Source organism: Uranotaenia lowii, chromosome 2, assembly GCF_029784155.1.
Source record: "Uranotaenia lowii strain MFRU-FL chromosome 2, ASM2978415v1, whole genome shotgun sequence".
NCBI classification, from domain to species: Eukaryota; Metazoa; Arthropoda; class Insecta; order Diptera; family Culicidae; genus Uranotaenia; species Uranotaenia lowii.
The window spans coordinates 61231695-61246788 of record NC_073692.1 but is presented as its reverse complement, the minus strand read 5'-3'; the positions used below and the strand labels follow the sequence as shown (position 1 = coordinate 61246788).

General features: G+C 34.7%; 1 protein-coding gene across 1 annotated transcript in view; it reads right to left on the bottom strand.

Annotated features, from left to right (window-relative positions):
- Positions 1-6092, bottom strand: part of LOC129745398 (CD63 antigen-like) — a 258562-nt gene extending 252470 nt beyond the window's left edge. The window contains exon 1 of the mRNA XM_055738455.1: positions 5316-6092. The gene's annotated coding sequence lies outside the window, so the exon portion shown is untranslated. The remainder of the gene's footprint in view (positions 1-5315) is intronic.
- Between the last annotated feature and the right edge of the window lie 9002 nt (positions 6093-15094).

The window sequence follows — 15094 nt, the reverse complement described above, 5'->3', positions numbered from 1 at the left end:
GATAATTATAAGAATAATTTATGAAAGGTATTTCTCTATGAATATTTATTCATTGTATGTTTCCTGCGCATTTAAGTGATAAATTAGACATTGGAAATGGACTTCCGCTCATTTTGAGTTTAAGTTAAACAGTACATTTAAGACTAGCGCTTCAACGTTAACCCAATCATCTCATACAAATACATATTGAGTCTAGACCAAAATTTGTGGCATACCAACTCCATATACCTATGGCCAGAATCAAGAATTTGGGATTAATATTGGGGTCAGAATAAAAAAAAATTTATAATATTTCGTTCACACGACTTATCACTAAATGCAATGAATTGATTAACTGTTGATGGTAAATTTTCAAACATGATTTACTTTTCAAATGCAAATTAAATTCCACTTTTTAAAATTGTTCATCCCCATGGAAAAAACACTTCTAACTAGAAATGACATTTGGGTTGGTGGTATAAGTAGATTTCTTGGTGGCAAAGAGGTATAAGTGCTTCACTTATACCCGTTTGGATCCAAACAAAAAGTAATTTTCAGTTAGCAGGATTTTTTCAACGAGATCAAAACATAGGAAAATAGTGAAACAAAATTATGATTAAAATAGCATATGATGTTTGACAAGTCAAGGATTCGTACTAGATGGTTATCTCGATTTTTTCAAATTTGTCACTTATACCCCTTTGGCTCCACTATGTGCACTATGCTTTAAATTACGTTAATCTAACAATCCACATTAGTGGCATCTGTTTGATAAGCAGTTGTTAAAAGCTACAGCTTAAAAGAGCTAAAAAACATGAAAAAAACTGGACATGCACAAACTTTTAATAAGATCAATGCTTTATGAAAATTATTGACAGTTTGGTCTAAAATTTACAACCATTCAGGGTTGATTTTCAAGAAATAAATACACTTGGTTAGGAAGAAGAGACGAAATATAAACCCCGTCTAAAGGAGGAGTTGAAAAAACGACAACAATACGGCAAGTAATAAGTTTAATTTTTGTAACAGTTGAAATATCTCAGTTAATAGTAGAACAATTTAATATATTTAACTGAGCAATGAGATAATCATTATGTGTTTCAAAACTTAGGAAAAAATTGATGAAATGTGAAAACATTACAAACGAAAAAGTACTAAAAATTTAGTTTTTCAGCCCCTGTGGGTATGCAATTTTTGAGAACAAAAACAGTTGAAAAATTAACTTCAATGTTAATTTTTTTTCGTAAAACAAAAGTTGTTCTATGTATGTATGTATGTATTGTATCCACCTTGGGTTTACGGCAGCGCCGCGGTTGTGGCAAAAAAAATAACCCTCACGTCCATCTTGGCTACCACACAACACAATCATAACCACTCAATGAGACTTCTAAAGGAATGGAATCGTAAGCAGAGGCACTAACGGTATCCAGGGTAAAAAGGGGGAAAGTCTCGAGAAGCTATAACCATATTGTTGACTAACCATGATAGCATGCAAATTATAATCCCGCCGCCAAGGCTTCCGAAAAAAGAGTGCGTCCTTATTTTACAAAAAGTAATCAAATACTTTATTATTCTCAACCATGCCAAATTCCCTTGACATAAATTGAGGAACGTCTAGTATTCAATGCGGTACTAGCATACACGGTAACCCGCTCTTTTTGTAAAACGAGGATACTCAGATGCCCCTGCCCGTGTTGCTTAGATAAATATGTAATAATGACAACAGAAATAATATTGTAATAATAAAATATGATGTTATATAATACAATAAAATGTAATATAGTAAAATAATATAATACAATGAAATATCATATAAAATAAAACTGGTACAAATTTCAAATCCTCCTTTTGTCACTCGGAGTTGGAAAAATAATTCGAAAAACAAATAAATTGCACGAAATGTTGTATGTAGCAAATTCGTAAAACAAAAGTTGTTCTAAAGATAAAACTGATTTTTTTGTGATTTTTTCAGTGGAAGAAATTTTGCTTTTAGATGGTTAAAACTATCGCATAATTTTCACATATTTTTTTTATCTTTTTTGAATCTATGTTTTCTACAGAACTGAAGCTTTACCAAATCCATTGAGGTTTTGGAAGTCAAAATGCATCAATTGATGTCAGACTTTTTTAACTTATCATTGGGTCGCCTGAAGGAGATTCGCGTTCTAAAAGTTGATCCTAAAGATAAGCCAATTGGTCAATATTTAGCACTGCAGTGCAACTTTCTTCGGGATTGCAGTGTGCTGTAGAAATTTTAAAAAAAAATTGAAACACTATATAGCGGAGGATTTTTTCTGTTTTACTCTATTCTTATCGAATATTACTGGTTTAAAGCTTTAAAAGTTGTAGAAAGAAAACAGACGGTTGTAGTCAGAAGTATTCTTTAATTAAATGTACCTAGATAGATGCTGGGGAAAAGTTGAAGAAAGTTATATAGTTCAGGAATGAATTATCGTGAACAAACAAAAGTTGACTACAAGAATAAGAAAGGAAAGATTAACTGAATTATTCACATAATTGTACATATATCGCTGTCGTAAATGTCGCAAAATTTACAAAAAAAAATCCTATTTAGGATGGTCAAAAATAGGTCCAGAAGGTGGTCCAAAATAGAAACCTGGTGGTCAAAAAATACCGACCAGAGCAATAATCGAAGAAACGAGTTTTTGGGCTTAAATCTTGATACATTGCAACAAACGACGATATGTTTTAATAGATAATGCCTTGATCTTCGTAATGAACGGATGAAGTAGTCAAAAATTGTAACATGTACTTTTGTATTGGAAGAAAGCGTAGCTACTTCCCAAAGCGGTCCAAAATAGGTCCGTTACCCTACTTATCTAGGGTTGGTTGCCCTACTTTGTACTATAGAAGCATTTTTTTTTTTAATAAATCCATGTTTTTCCCATAAATGGAAAGAAGTTTACACTTTTTTTACTGTTGACAACTGCAGAATAATGGAAAAAATGTTGTGAAACTTTTTTTGTAAAATGTGTAAAGAGATTTACCAATGATGATCAAAAATATTACAACTTTTTAACGATTAAAACATTTCTAAAAAACCTGAAATAAATATATCGAACATTTTCACTCTCAGCCAGCAGCACCATAGTTATAACATGTTTGTGTTTCTTTGTAGTTAATTTGCATACGGCGGACTAAAAATGATAGAAAGACTCAAGAAAGATGGTAAATTATGCCCTTATGAAAATTCGTACCTTAATTGATTGATAAGTGTTGAAACTAAGTTTTGCTGATCTCAGGTCTAAACTTTATGGTCGGAAAAGTCCTATTTAAGGCCCTTTACAAATTTGCTAGGTTTTCCTATGATATTCATTTATTTTAGAAAAACAAGGTAGTATATTTCATATTCTTCACATCGATAGTGGTTCCCATTGTTCACCACATATAACCTTCGGACCAACCAAATTTCATTGTATAGGTTAAGGAAGTGCCTCCTCTATCCCGGTCTAACATCTCCTAAATAATGAGATGTTGTGGGGGAAAGTATGGTGTACATAGGATGAGCCGCCTCATGAGGGGGGAAGGGGTTTGGTGACTAATTTTTTTCTATGATATTTTTGCCGTAAAAATGCATGAATTAATAAAAATTTAAAAAAATTCTTGGTATTGATTATTCATTTTTAAATTCGACATTAGAAGTTTTTAGAATTATATAGTTACTTGTAAAAATACGTCTTAAAATCTTTAAAATAGTAAGCTATATACTGAAGCAATAAGTAACTAAAAAGGTCAACAATTTTCATCGATGGTTATAGGCTTTGGATTTGCTCAAGAATCTGGTTGATTAAGGCTTTTGATTTAAGTAAGAGAAAATAAGAATGCCTTCAATTTCCTTGAAAAAAAACTTGTTTTATGCTAATATAAAAAAGCTAAATTTATCAAACTCAACAACAAAATGTTTTTGGCAACATTCGATTTTAGTAATATTCGATTTTGGCAACGATTTAGAAACAACATCACCTTTTTTTTTTGCTATAATACGACCAATATAATTTAACCAAACACCAAAAATATGTTTTTACGTTATCTAATGGTGATAATATACGACAACAATAACAAAATTTAAAAAAATTACTAAGCACTCAAAAGTGAAAATATTATGGAAATTTCATAAAATAAAAAAAAAAAAACAAACACAAACCAAAGACGAAAAATGACGAAAAATAGCTATGAAGAATGACAAAAATGCCAAATATATATAAAAAAAAAAACAAAAATTATAAACAAAACAAGAAAAGTTCTAAATGCATCAGAAACATGATAAAAAAATAAAAAAGAAACTAGAAATGATCGAAAGTAGGATAAAAATTACGTAGAAGATTATAATAATAGAGTTTTTTGTAGTTATAAGTGAAGAAAGCTGAGAAAACAAACCGATCGATTCCCGAAAATTAGATTTTGGCAACACAAAATGTTCGGACGTGTTGCCAAAAACGAACGGGGTCTGTATGTTTTCGGATGCCTTAAACGAACTGAACGCTGCTAATGTGCTTCGACAATAAATTTATTTTTATTTTTTTTTTTCAAATTTTCCTTATTTTTTTTTGGATTATGGCCTGGAATTTTCTCAGATTTTACCGGATCTTATTTGGGTTTTGAAAGGTTTAAAAAAAACCTAAATTTCAGGTCTGGATACGTGTTAAAATAACTCTGGAAAGCTCAAGTTTTGAAGTTTTTGGTTTCAATCTGAACTCATTATTTCAATTATTTATTTTAATACGGCTTGTGAAACTGATCGCCATTTTGAATCTTTGTTTTGTTTGATCTTTGCAAAAGAAATAAGTCTAAAAACATCGAATCTGAATAAGAAACGAAAATTCAGAATGGTTTCTTATGTTCATATTTTCATATTGGAAACTATCTTCGAAATACTGAAAATGCATATGAGTTTCGAAAATCATGAATAATTTGTATAAGGATTTCAATACATCTTCTCATTTCTGAATTCAGATTCAGAATTCAGATTCAGAATTCAGATTCCGAATTCAGATTCCGAATTCAGATTCCGAATTCAGATTCCGAGTTCAGATTTCGAATTCAGATTCCGAATTCAGATTCAGATTTAAGATTCAAATTTCAGATTCAGATTTCAGATATAGATTCAAATTCAGAATCATCCGCCCTAACTATAACCGGTCTATTTAATACACCTAAGAGAAAAATATAACCCACGATTACAAACGACTCGACGGTTTAATTACAGTGGAGCAAATTGTTCTCTTCTTTCATATTGTTATGCATGCTTCTGCCGGCTTCCGGAGCGTTTAGGTTCACCCAAACAAATAATAATAATTGTAGATTGTAATACGAACCTTTTTTGTGGAGTCCGGGAATGGAACAAAGATCGCCTTTTTTATCGTTGAAAACGCTCGACGTGCCTTTGACAAATTCCTTCAAAAATTTTCGCCAAACGCCGGCTAATTAGCAATGGATCCAAAAAATTAACACCCTCACTCGAATTGGAGATCCTCCAAAACCGATGCACAGAACTGCTCCAAAGTAGGGCACCCAAGGTAAACCAAACACCAACCGAATTCTCTTCTGGAAGCGTAATCCGACAAGTGCAGCTTCTCAAATCCTCGCTTTGTGTCTGGGTTGATTGTGTTTTTTTTTCTTTCCTTTCGTTTCTTGCTTTGGGCTTAAAAAACCACCAACAACAAGAGACGTTTGCAACCGAAGAAGAAAGAAAGAAATCACTTTTGAGCCAAATACACCGGAATAGGGCTGAACCGAACAATATGCTTCACTCGCGATGATAGAACAGCAGTAATACGCTTGAACGCGTACACTTTAGCTCACACTTCCTAAGGGAACAATGGAATCGAGAGCCCTCAAAGCACTTGCACACAGCAAAGACACACCGATTGTGGACTACCGATTTACCACGGGATCATGTGCAATTGCACCTTCCTTATCACTTCTCCAAGGATCAAGATTCCCCCAGTAGATTCCAGGACCAAGCGCACCAGACCGATAACACGAACTCGACTAACGCCTTGATGTGAGAGACACGGTTCGAAACCACGAAGGAGAATTCCCGATCACACAACCGAACGCGAAGAAAGTTTCTAACAGACTGAAACTCGCTGAGACCCAACTACCTATGCATCAGCAGAACGGAATCTCCACTCGGGAAGTGGATGGATGGAGGATAGAGATGTATTTTAGCTGAGGGTGATGGGATGGGTGGGATGGTTGTTGTTTTTTATGTTGCCCGTCTGCAAAGCTGGAACAGAGTGACATGGAATCGTCCGTCGTCGAACAACAAGTGCCCAATTTTCAGAGAGGGAGAAAATGAGCACTGGAACAGTGTCTTGCGTAGTTGAGTCATAACGGAAATAATTTGTAAATTGTAAATATCTTATAAGGCAAACTGCATGTGGAAACTGTGCAGACCTGTCCGGAGGTCTGCAACCCGGAAGCAACACCGGTGAGCAACCCGATCTCGAACTACCGAGGAAACTATGTGCTACCCGGCTAGCACGCTTGCTGGCCGACTGGCTGACCGACTGACTCGCTGCACGCTTGTGACGAATGACCGGTATCGGGTTAATTCATTCACACAGAAACCACTTTAGTTAAATCCGAAAAATTCAACTTTAGTTGCTGCTTACTAGCTCAACATTTGAATCAGTTTTTTACCATTTTGCTTTTTTTTTTTCAACCGACTTTCATATATTTTTGCCCAGCTCTCTTTAATGTTTTAATCTTCAAATTTGGTGTTAAAAAGGTTTATTTTAGCATCAGACCGAATTTCATCGATATCGAAATCAACGTAATCAAAAATTAAGGCTGTTGAATATAAGCAACTAAACCAATACACATTGACCACAGACGTTTACTCCATACAATGAAAAAGCGACAGCGTCAGCATCCTCTAGCGGAGAAAACGGAAGCACTAATTCGAGAAAGCTGTGTGACTTCTGTGTAGGGATGAGATGAAGAATATACAGAAAATAAATCAAATTTAATTAGGAATAAAATAAAATAATAGTTGTATTCGGCAACACTGTAGATGAATAAAATAAAATAAACTTCTATGAGAACATTTGCTATTTTGGCAGCACTTGACAAACAAACAAAACAAAGTCAGTCATTGATCTATTCTTGCGAGCGACAGACGTGTTTAAATGAATCTCTGAATTGAGATTCGTAAAATCACGACATTCTGATAGCGTGTATTCCGGATACGATTATGTCAGGGATGCCAGTTATAATATGTAATTTCTTTTCCATTTCTTGCATCATGAAAATTTTAAAAACTTAAAAAAATAAAATTATTTCATTCTTTTTAGAAGGAATGTTTGTATAGAAAACGTTGAATTCAATGTTTTTGCGTTCTCTTCTTTGCAGATGAATTGTACCTGAGTTGCATGTCTATAATTTTGATAATTCAACTCACACAAAACCAACAGAAAAAGTGTTTTTTTTTTACTTGTATCATATAATTCAAAAATCAAATTTTTTGTTGGGAAAAGTGTAAATGTTGCCATTTTTTACAGAATTATTAATTAAAATATATGGATTGATTTGTTTTGGAATTTTTTAATAGGTTTTGAAGCCAACAAAAAATGCTACATTTTGTAGAAAAAAGTATTCTTTGAAAATTATATCGTGAAATCAATATGAGGAAAAGTGTTGAATTTTACTAACGAGTTTCCAAAAACGATCTTATTCAGTTATCACATCCTTCACAACAAGTAAAAAATGAAAAGAAAAAAAGGAGATTCACTATATCCAAAACCAAAATTTAATATTTTAAATATCTGCTTTTAAATATTCTTCGACGTTTGATTGAAGTATCTTTATCTCTGAAAGGTCGTTTTTGAAAACATATAAGTGTATCAGGAATAAGAATAAGAAAAACAAGTTAATTTAAAAAAATTTAATCACATTTTTACATTAGGGGAGAGTGAGGATACTTGATCCCTCGGGATACTTGATTCCTAAGCTGTATCTCGAAACTGGAATGTCCTACAAAGATAAAATTTTCTAGAAAAAAAGTGCCAAATGGAGCAAAACAACAATCAAGTTTCCCTCAACTTAAAAAATATCTCCATTTTTTACTTCCACGAAAATGCTTCTAGTTCATCTAGGGGTTCAAGTATCGTTCTTATTTTTGGAGCATAGAAACTTGAAGTTACACGCTGTCAGAAAATGTAAAAAAGTGCAAGTTGCTTTTTTTTTGTCCAAAAAGATATGGTGAAGTTAAGAAATGGGGATCAAGTATCCCCACTCTCCCCTACTATTAAACTTTTTATCACTGCCTCAAAGATAGAAATAGTTAGGAGATTCCTTAAGAAAAATCCAGGAGCATAGGAGGCGAAAACTCGATACGAACATTAAAATGGATACTGATCTATAAACTTTGCCCTACCAATACAACCCTTTCCTTGGATATTTAAATATATATTCGCAGACGAATATATGGTTTCTATAGTTGGTAATATTAACTTACCGTTGTTTCTGAATTTTTCAAAATTAAACCTTTAAATATAAAGGGACTAAAGGTTGTTGATTGATCCTAGGAAGTATCCTACTAACAATCCTTCCTTCATTCCATATTGACTACTAGGACGTGGTCGGCTCCGTTATTGATCAATGGGAGAGCACGAGTTTTGTGCATTGTGAATGAACTGCCCTTCCTGTGTGGAGCAAGAACAGACGCATGGGTGTATCGACACATTCTCCCCAAATATCGAGTCAGTCTTGACGCGCAGTCTGTTAGGTGAATTCTTACGGCCGGTTCGCCGAAAGAGTATGGCGCGGTGGGTGATCTCTAGTGATAATCCAAGTTGCACATTTGGCGACCGTGGCAGGACGACAACCTGCACCATTTGTGTTTGGTAGCGCGCATCAAAGTGGAAAAAGTGTATGGTATATTTTCAAAGTGAAAAGTTTTGTTTTTAAGAACACTCGAAGCTACCTTCTTCAGAGATCACCCACCAGAGAGAGAGCGAGAGAGATTTGTGTGTGAAACTTAGCTGGAGCGAAACTGGCCAGTGTTGCTAAAGCAACATTTTCGTTAATATTCGACATATTTGCAAAACAGAAAAAAAATTTGAAAAAGGCGAGTTGAGAGGACAGCCTTACCTTTGCGAGTCGTGAGGATAGCAAAGAAGAACAGCGAGTTGAGAGGACAGCCTAACCTTTGCGAGTCCGGAGGACAGCTAAGAAGAAGAACAGCGAGTTGAGAGGACAGTTGTTGACAAAAGGCGAGTTGGGAGGACAGTCTTACCTTTGACTGTCGGGAGGACAGCACAAAATAAACAGTGAGTCGAGAGGACAGCTGGTAAAAAAAGAGCAAGTTGTGAGAACAGCCTTACCTTTGCGAGTCGGGAGGACAGCAAAGAAGAACAGGAAGTTGAGAGAACAGCTGTTGGAAAAAGGCGAGTTGGGACCGCAAAGAAGAACATAAAGTTCAAAAGACGGGCGTGAAAAAGGGCGAGTATTTTAGGGCCCAAATAATTTTAATACGAAAAATAGTGAGTTAAGATAACAGTTATTGAGAAAAAAGATCTGGCAAGTTTTTAGAACAGTCAAATAACTGCGTGTTGTGAGAACACCTGAACAATTGCGTGTCGAAAAGACCGCATTGAAGAAAAGAAAGTTTACATGGCAGTTGATGGGAAAAATGACGAGTTGTTCGTGCGTTGTGTGGATGTTATACACATCATATGCAAATCAATGAAACCTCGGATTTGTGTGGGTGCAATAATCAGGACCCTCTGGTGTTCTCTTCTTCCATGATTGGAGAGAAAGGCAGTTTTTAGTAAAACTATACACAGCGCCATCTGGCCTTTACTGGCGGAAAAAAATGGGTAATGATATTCGAATCCAGAAGATCTACTTCTCGATCGTACCGCCTTCTGCGTTTGGCTAGAGATGCAAATAATAATATTAAGAGAATATATGCCATTTTATTAAAAGCATTTTTATATGATTTAACACAATATTATTGAACCAAAAAATATTGAAACTGTTTTTTTTACTTCTGAGAGGAAAGAAGATGTGAGGGGCAAGAACAGACGTATGGGTGTATTGACACATTATCGAGTCAGTCTTGACGCGCAGTCTGTTAGGTGCATCCTCACGGCCGGTTCGCCGAAAGAGTATGGCACGGTGGGTGATCTCTAGTGATAATCCAAGTTGCACACTTCCCAAGCACCATTCTTTTGGTCCTTGCACAAAACTGATGCAAGGACCTGTTCTGCATAGCCACGCTAGCGATCATGGAATTCGAAGTGCGTAAGTTGAGCAAAGTCTGATCAAATATGTTATCTGGAGTTTTGAAAGTATTATATCTAAGCACTTCAAGTTAAATGATTTAAGGTGGATATGAGTAGTCAACTAAGCTAAGCTAAGCTAGCCTAAGCGTAATCTTCTTTGAAAATGATCAGACGACTCTGGGAACACTAAATTTTATAGAAATCGGTTGGAATCGAGTTGAGTTACAGCAGAGCTAATGAGCTAATTCACGTCACAAAATTTGATTTTTTTTTATGATTTTAAAAGGGAAATATGCACTGAAGACTTTTTTGACCCTCCAGATGGTCGCATTTTTACAAATCGAAAATATTTTAGTTGATTTATTATAATTGGTTATTTTTGAATAAAAAACAAAAACATTGATGTAAAAATTAAAACATTTTTTTTGTGATTTTTCGAATAAACTCTGTGAGAAACAGTAGTATATAATTGTAATGTAAGATTCCTCAATATGTTGCTATTCAAAAGCCAGTCAAAATAAGGAAAAGGTTTGGAAAAGGTATTGAAAATTTATGATTGAACAAGTGTAGCCTAAAATTTGAAGGTTTTAAAGAATGGTTCACAATAACTTGGAATTTCGTGACGAGAATTCAGTCCACTACCCTGTTCTGTTCAAACTGAGTGAATTCACGTCACAAATTTAAAGAGGCATAACTTTGTTCGTTGTTGTTCTATCAAGAAGCTACGGACATCAAATTGTGGGTAATTTTTTTCTCTACAACTTTTTTTGAGTCACCGATATCCTATTTCCACAGAAAGAATAGGGAATCAGAATGGTATGTACTGAAGTCAAATTGTAATTTTAATTGTAATTGTTTTTTTATTCAGTGACGATAACCTTTTTGTAAAATTACATCATATCAGGTTAAGGAAATTTTAGTGAGAAAAAAAACAATGGAATGAATGAACACTATTTTGAGCTAACAATGAATTAAAAACTAATAAAACAGAACTTGAGTATTGGAGGTAATTTTAAATAGCAAAAACAACACGAAAAAGATGGTTATTGCAGCAAGAGTTTGTATGTGGTTTTGAATGTGTTAAATGAGGGCTTTTCCTTGATGGAGATAGGTGTACCATTCCAGAGCGACGCGGCGACGCCCCAAAAACAAGCACGCTTTTCCTTCCAGAAGTACCATGTCTTGGAATGATGAAACATTGGGTCCTGTCTTGACGTCCTCTTTGCAAATGTTGGGTAACATATCTGGGAAGAATGTTGTGATAACCTTGTCGCATAAAACAGCATATTCGCAGTTGATAGTTGAAACCAGCTCGTGACCAAGGATGGTTTTCCGAACGTGTTCAGTCGAGTCTCTTCTCCGGAGGTTGAAAACAAACCGTACAGCTGACTTAAAACACATATTTAGTCGCTTCTTAAGAGCAGCTGTTAATCCAAGAATCTTGTATCTAACATATCTTGGACCAAGATAATAGATTATGTCGCAGTAAGTCAGCAAAGGAACTATCACGGATTGAATCAGTTTGAGGCGAGTAAATCGAGATAGTACGGAAGAAAAGCGACAAAAGGTTCTCAGAGTACCAAAAGCCTTTGCTACGACATCATTCACATGCTGGGTCCACGAGAGGTTGAGGTTCATGTAAATTCCAAGGTTCTTGACTGAGGTTGAAGGTGGTACAGCTTCTCCTCTAAAAACAAATGCCACGTTCGGCACAATAGTTCCGGTTTTACTGCACACAGTAGCTTGGGTCTTTTTCGGGTTCGGTACGAGACAGTTGTTATTGGATCATTCAACGAGAGGACGAATGACCATGTTGGTTAAAATCCTCTATAAATAAACAAAATAGAATAGAATAGGATCATTCAACGATTTTTGTCTGATCCTGATTAACTTGCTCGATGAGGTGGTCTACTTTGCTCACAGAGCTTGAGATGTACAGCTGTAGATCATCAGCGTAGAGATGGTATTGGTATTTCATCAGAGCGTTCGGCAGACTGTTGATGTACAGGCAGAAAAGAAAGGCACTCAGAGATGAACCCTGTGGAGTGCCATCGATGAGCTCCCGTTCAGTTGATAGGCTCGTCCCAAGCCGTACAATTTGTGAACGACTGCTCAGAAAGGATGATATTAGGTCTGAAGCTTCGCTTGTAAAGAAATACTCGTTTTCTTATTTGCTTCTAAGTAGGCGGTGGTTGACGCAATTGAAGGCCAAAGAGAAGTCTACAAGCATCATGACTGTGCAATCACCCTTACCTAGACCGCTGTAAATGTCACGGGAATTCACGTAACAATAGAATTTTTTTAATGGCCAAATTTTAATAATTTTGAGAAAATTCAGTTTGTAACCTGATCGATTGCCCTTTTTTCATTTTCATGTTAATTGGTTGACTTCTAAAATGACAACAATTCAGAAAAGTCAGGAAAAGCTACTTCACGTAATGGTGGAATGTATCTTCCATGTATGTATGATATTTTGATCAAATTTCCCCCAAACAATGACAAAATTCTTTTCAAAGAAGTTTTTCAAGAAGTATGTCGAACTCTATCTCCTGAGGCCGGCAACCAGCGGCCTGTTGAGATATAAAGCTGTGGCTTTTAACTCCATACGTGGTATTTTTTTTAAAACAATTATTAAAAAATTGAGTGCTAAGATATAGGTACATTAAGAATAACTACAATTATTTTATTAAGATTTCCATTAAAAGACTAGACCAAAAACTGGGAAATTTGGAAAAAAAATCATATTTTTGCTTCAAATGCCAAATGCCAAAATCATATTTTCCGATCTGAGATGGTTTATCCAGAATAATTAACTGATTTTATTTTATAAGAACCAAAACTCGATATCAGTGAGTAAAATTAAATTATAGAAGATTATGTAATCTTTGATGAAATTTCCGGAATCAAACATGTAAACTGTAATTGTTGACGAAGTTTGTTAGGAAATATGAAAAATTATAATCACTCCTGTGATTTCAACTCAGAACTTGTACATAATCTAATTGCTATGATGTTATATAAGAATTCAAATAGAAAAACAGTTTTTTCACCGAGGGGATTTCGAGGACGAAATTGAAATGTGGAGAAATATTTTGCAGATACGCACAAAAAAAATGTCAATCAAAGCATTCCAGAAACTGAGAGAAACTGTTTGCTTAGTATATAAAAATTGTGTTGAATTTTCCTTCAAACATTTCAAATAAATAAAAAAAAAATTTTTATTTCTTTTATTCAGTTTTCAATTGTTTAAAAATTGTTATTATTAAAGTCTGACGTTTAATTTTAATATTTCTCTGTTATTGTTCATGAAGCTTTACAAATTGTTAGAAAGTGATATTTTGAGTGAGGCCTGCCAGAAAGATTTTAGATTAAAATTGGCTCATTGGCTGAAATGATTGCTCTCTATTTATCCACGATATTTCCATGCCATTAAAGTTCCTTCGAGCCGGATTCGAACCCTCAACCTATTGGTATACTCATGTTCGCCTCTGATAGTATGAACGAAAGCATCAAATTTATCGGGGACTTACACTCATCATTATCAAAGCATGAGTATCTACAGTCTACTAGTATTTCCTTTACAAGTTACACTTTTTTCTTAGAATGAGATGATTTCTGACACCAAAAACTAATCTGATTTCTAAGGACCTCTGAAGCTGGTCAATGATTGAATTATATAAAGCTCGTTCTCTTCCTAAATATAATGTTTTGTACATTTTTGGTGCATTAAAATACATTTTGAAAGAATTTTTTCATCGGAAAAAAAACAATAGTTTCATTTAGATTCAATACGAAGGAATAAGATACATTAGGCTCTGTACATAAGCAACACAGTGTAACTATCCTAATTCACGACGCCACTTATGCCTCTCTCCGGCCACGTCGTCGTTTCTACGTCGATGATGGATGAGTGTCGTTCGTTTGGATTTGGATGAGAGAAACGACGACGCCATCGGCCGACCCGAACGCTCTCTGTTGTTATTATTGATATGCAGTTCCATTTCACACTGGGTTGGCCTGGCTGGGTGGGTAGGAATTTTGTTGTTGTCTAGCCTCCGTTACCCTGGTGATGCGTCGTGGTCGTGAAATGCTGATGGGTAGATTTATGTTGGTATGCCGGGCCGCGTCGTCGTCGTAGTCGTCGTGTGGGGTGAGAGACGCCATTTTCATAAAAATGAGCGTACGTGTCGATGGAAGAGAGTCGGGCGTCGATGTTGGCTTGTGGAATTGGGGAGTGAATGAGAAAGAGAATTTTATGCTCGCGATACCGGTACACTAGGGTAGAGTAAGAAATTCTAGTCATGAAAGTAGTCGGAAATAATTCAAAACAAAAATGATTTTTGTCATTTTTGCCATTTTTGCCATTTTCGTCATTTTTGTCATTTTTGTCATTTTTGTAATTTTTGTAATTTTTGTAATTTTTGCAATTTTTGTAATTTTTGTAATTTTTGTCATTTTTGTCATTTTTGTAATTTTTGTAATTTTTGTAATTTTTGTAATTTTTGTCGTTTTTGTCATTTTTGTCATTTTTGTCATTTTTGTCATTTTGTCATTTTTGTCATTTTTGTCATTTTTGTCATTTTTGTCATTTTTGTCATTTTTGTCATTTTTGTCATTTTTGTCATTTTTGTCATTTTTGTCATTTTTGTCATTTTTGTCATTTTTGTCATTTTTGTCATTTTTGTCATTTTTGTAATTTGTGTCATGTTTTTCATTTTTGTCATTTTTGACATTTTTGTCTTTTTGGTCACTTTTGTTAATTTTGACAATGTTTCCAGTTTTGTCATTTTAGTCATTTTAGTCATTTTTGTCATTTTGGTCATTTTTGTCATTTTTGTCATTTTTGTCCTTTTTGTCATTTT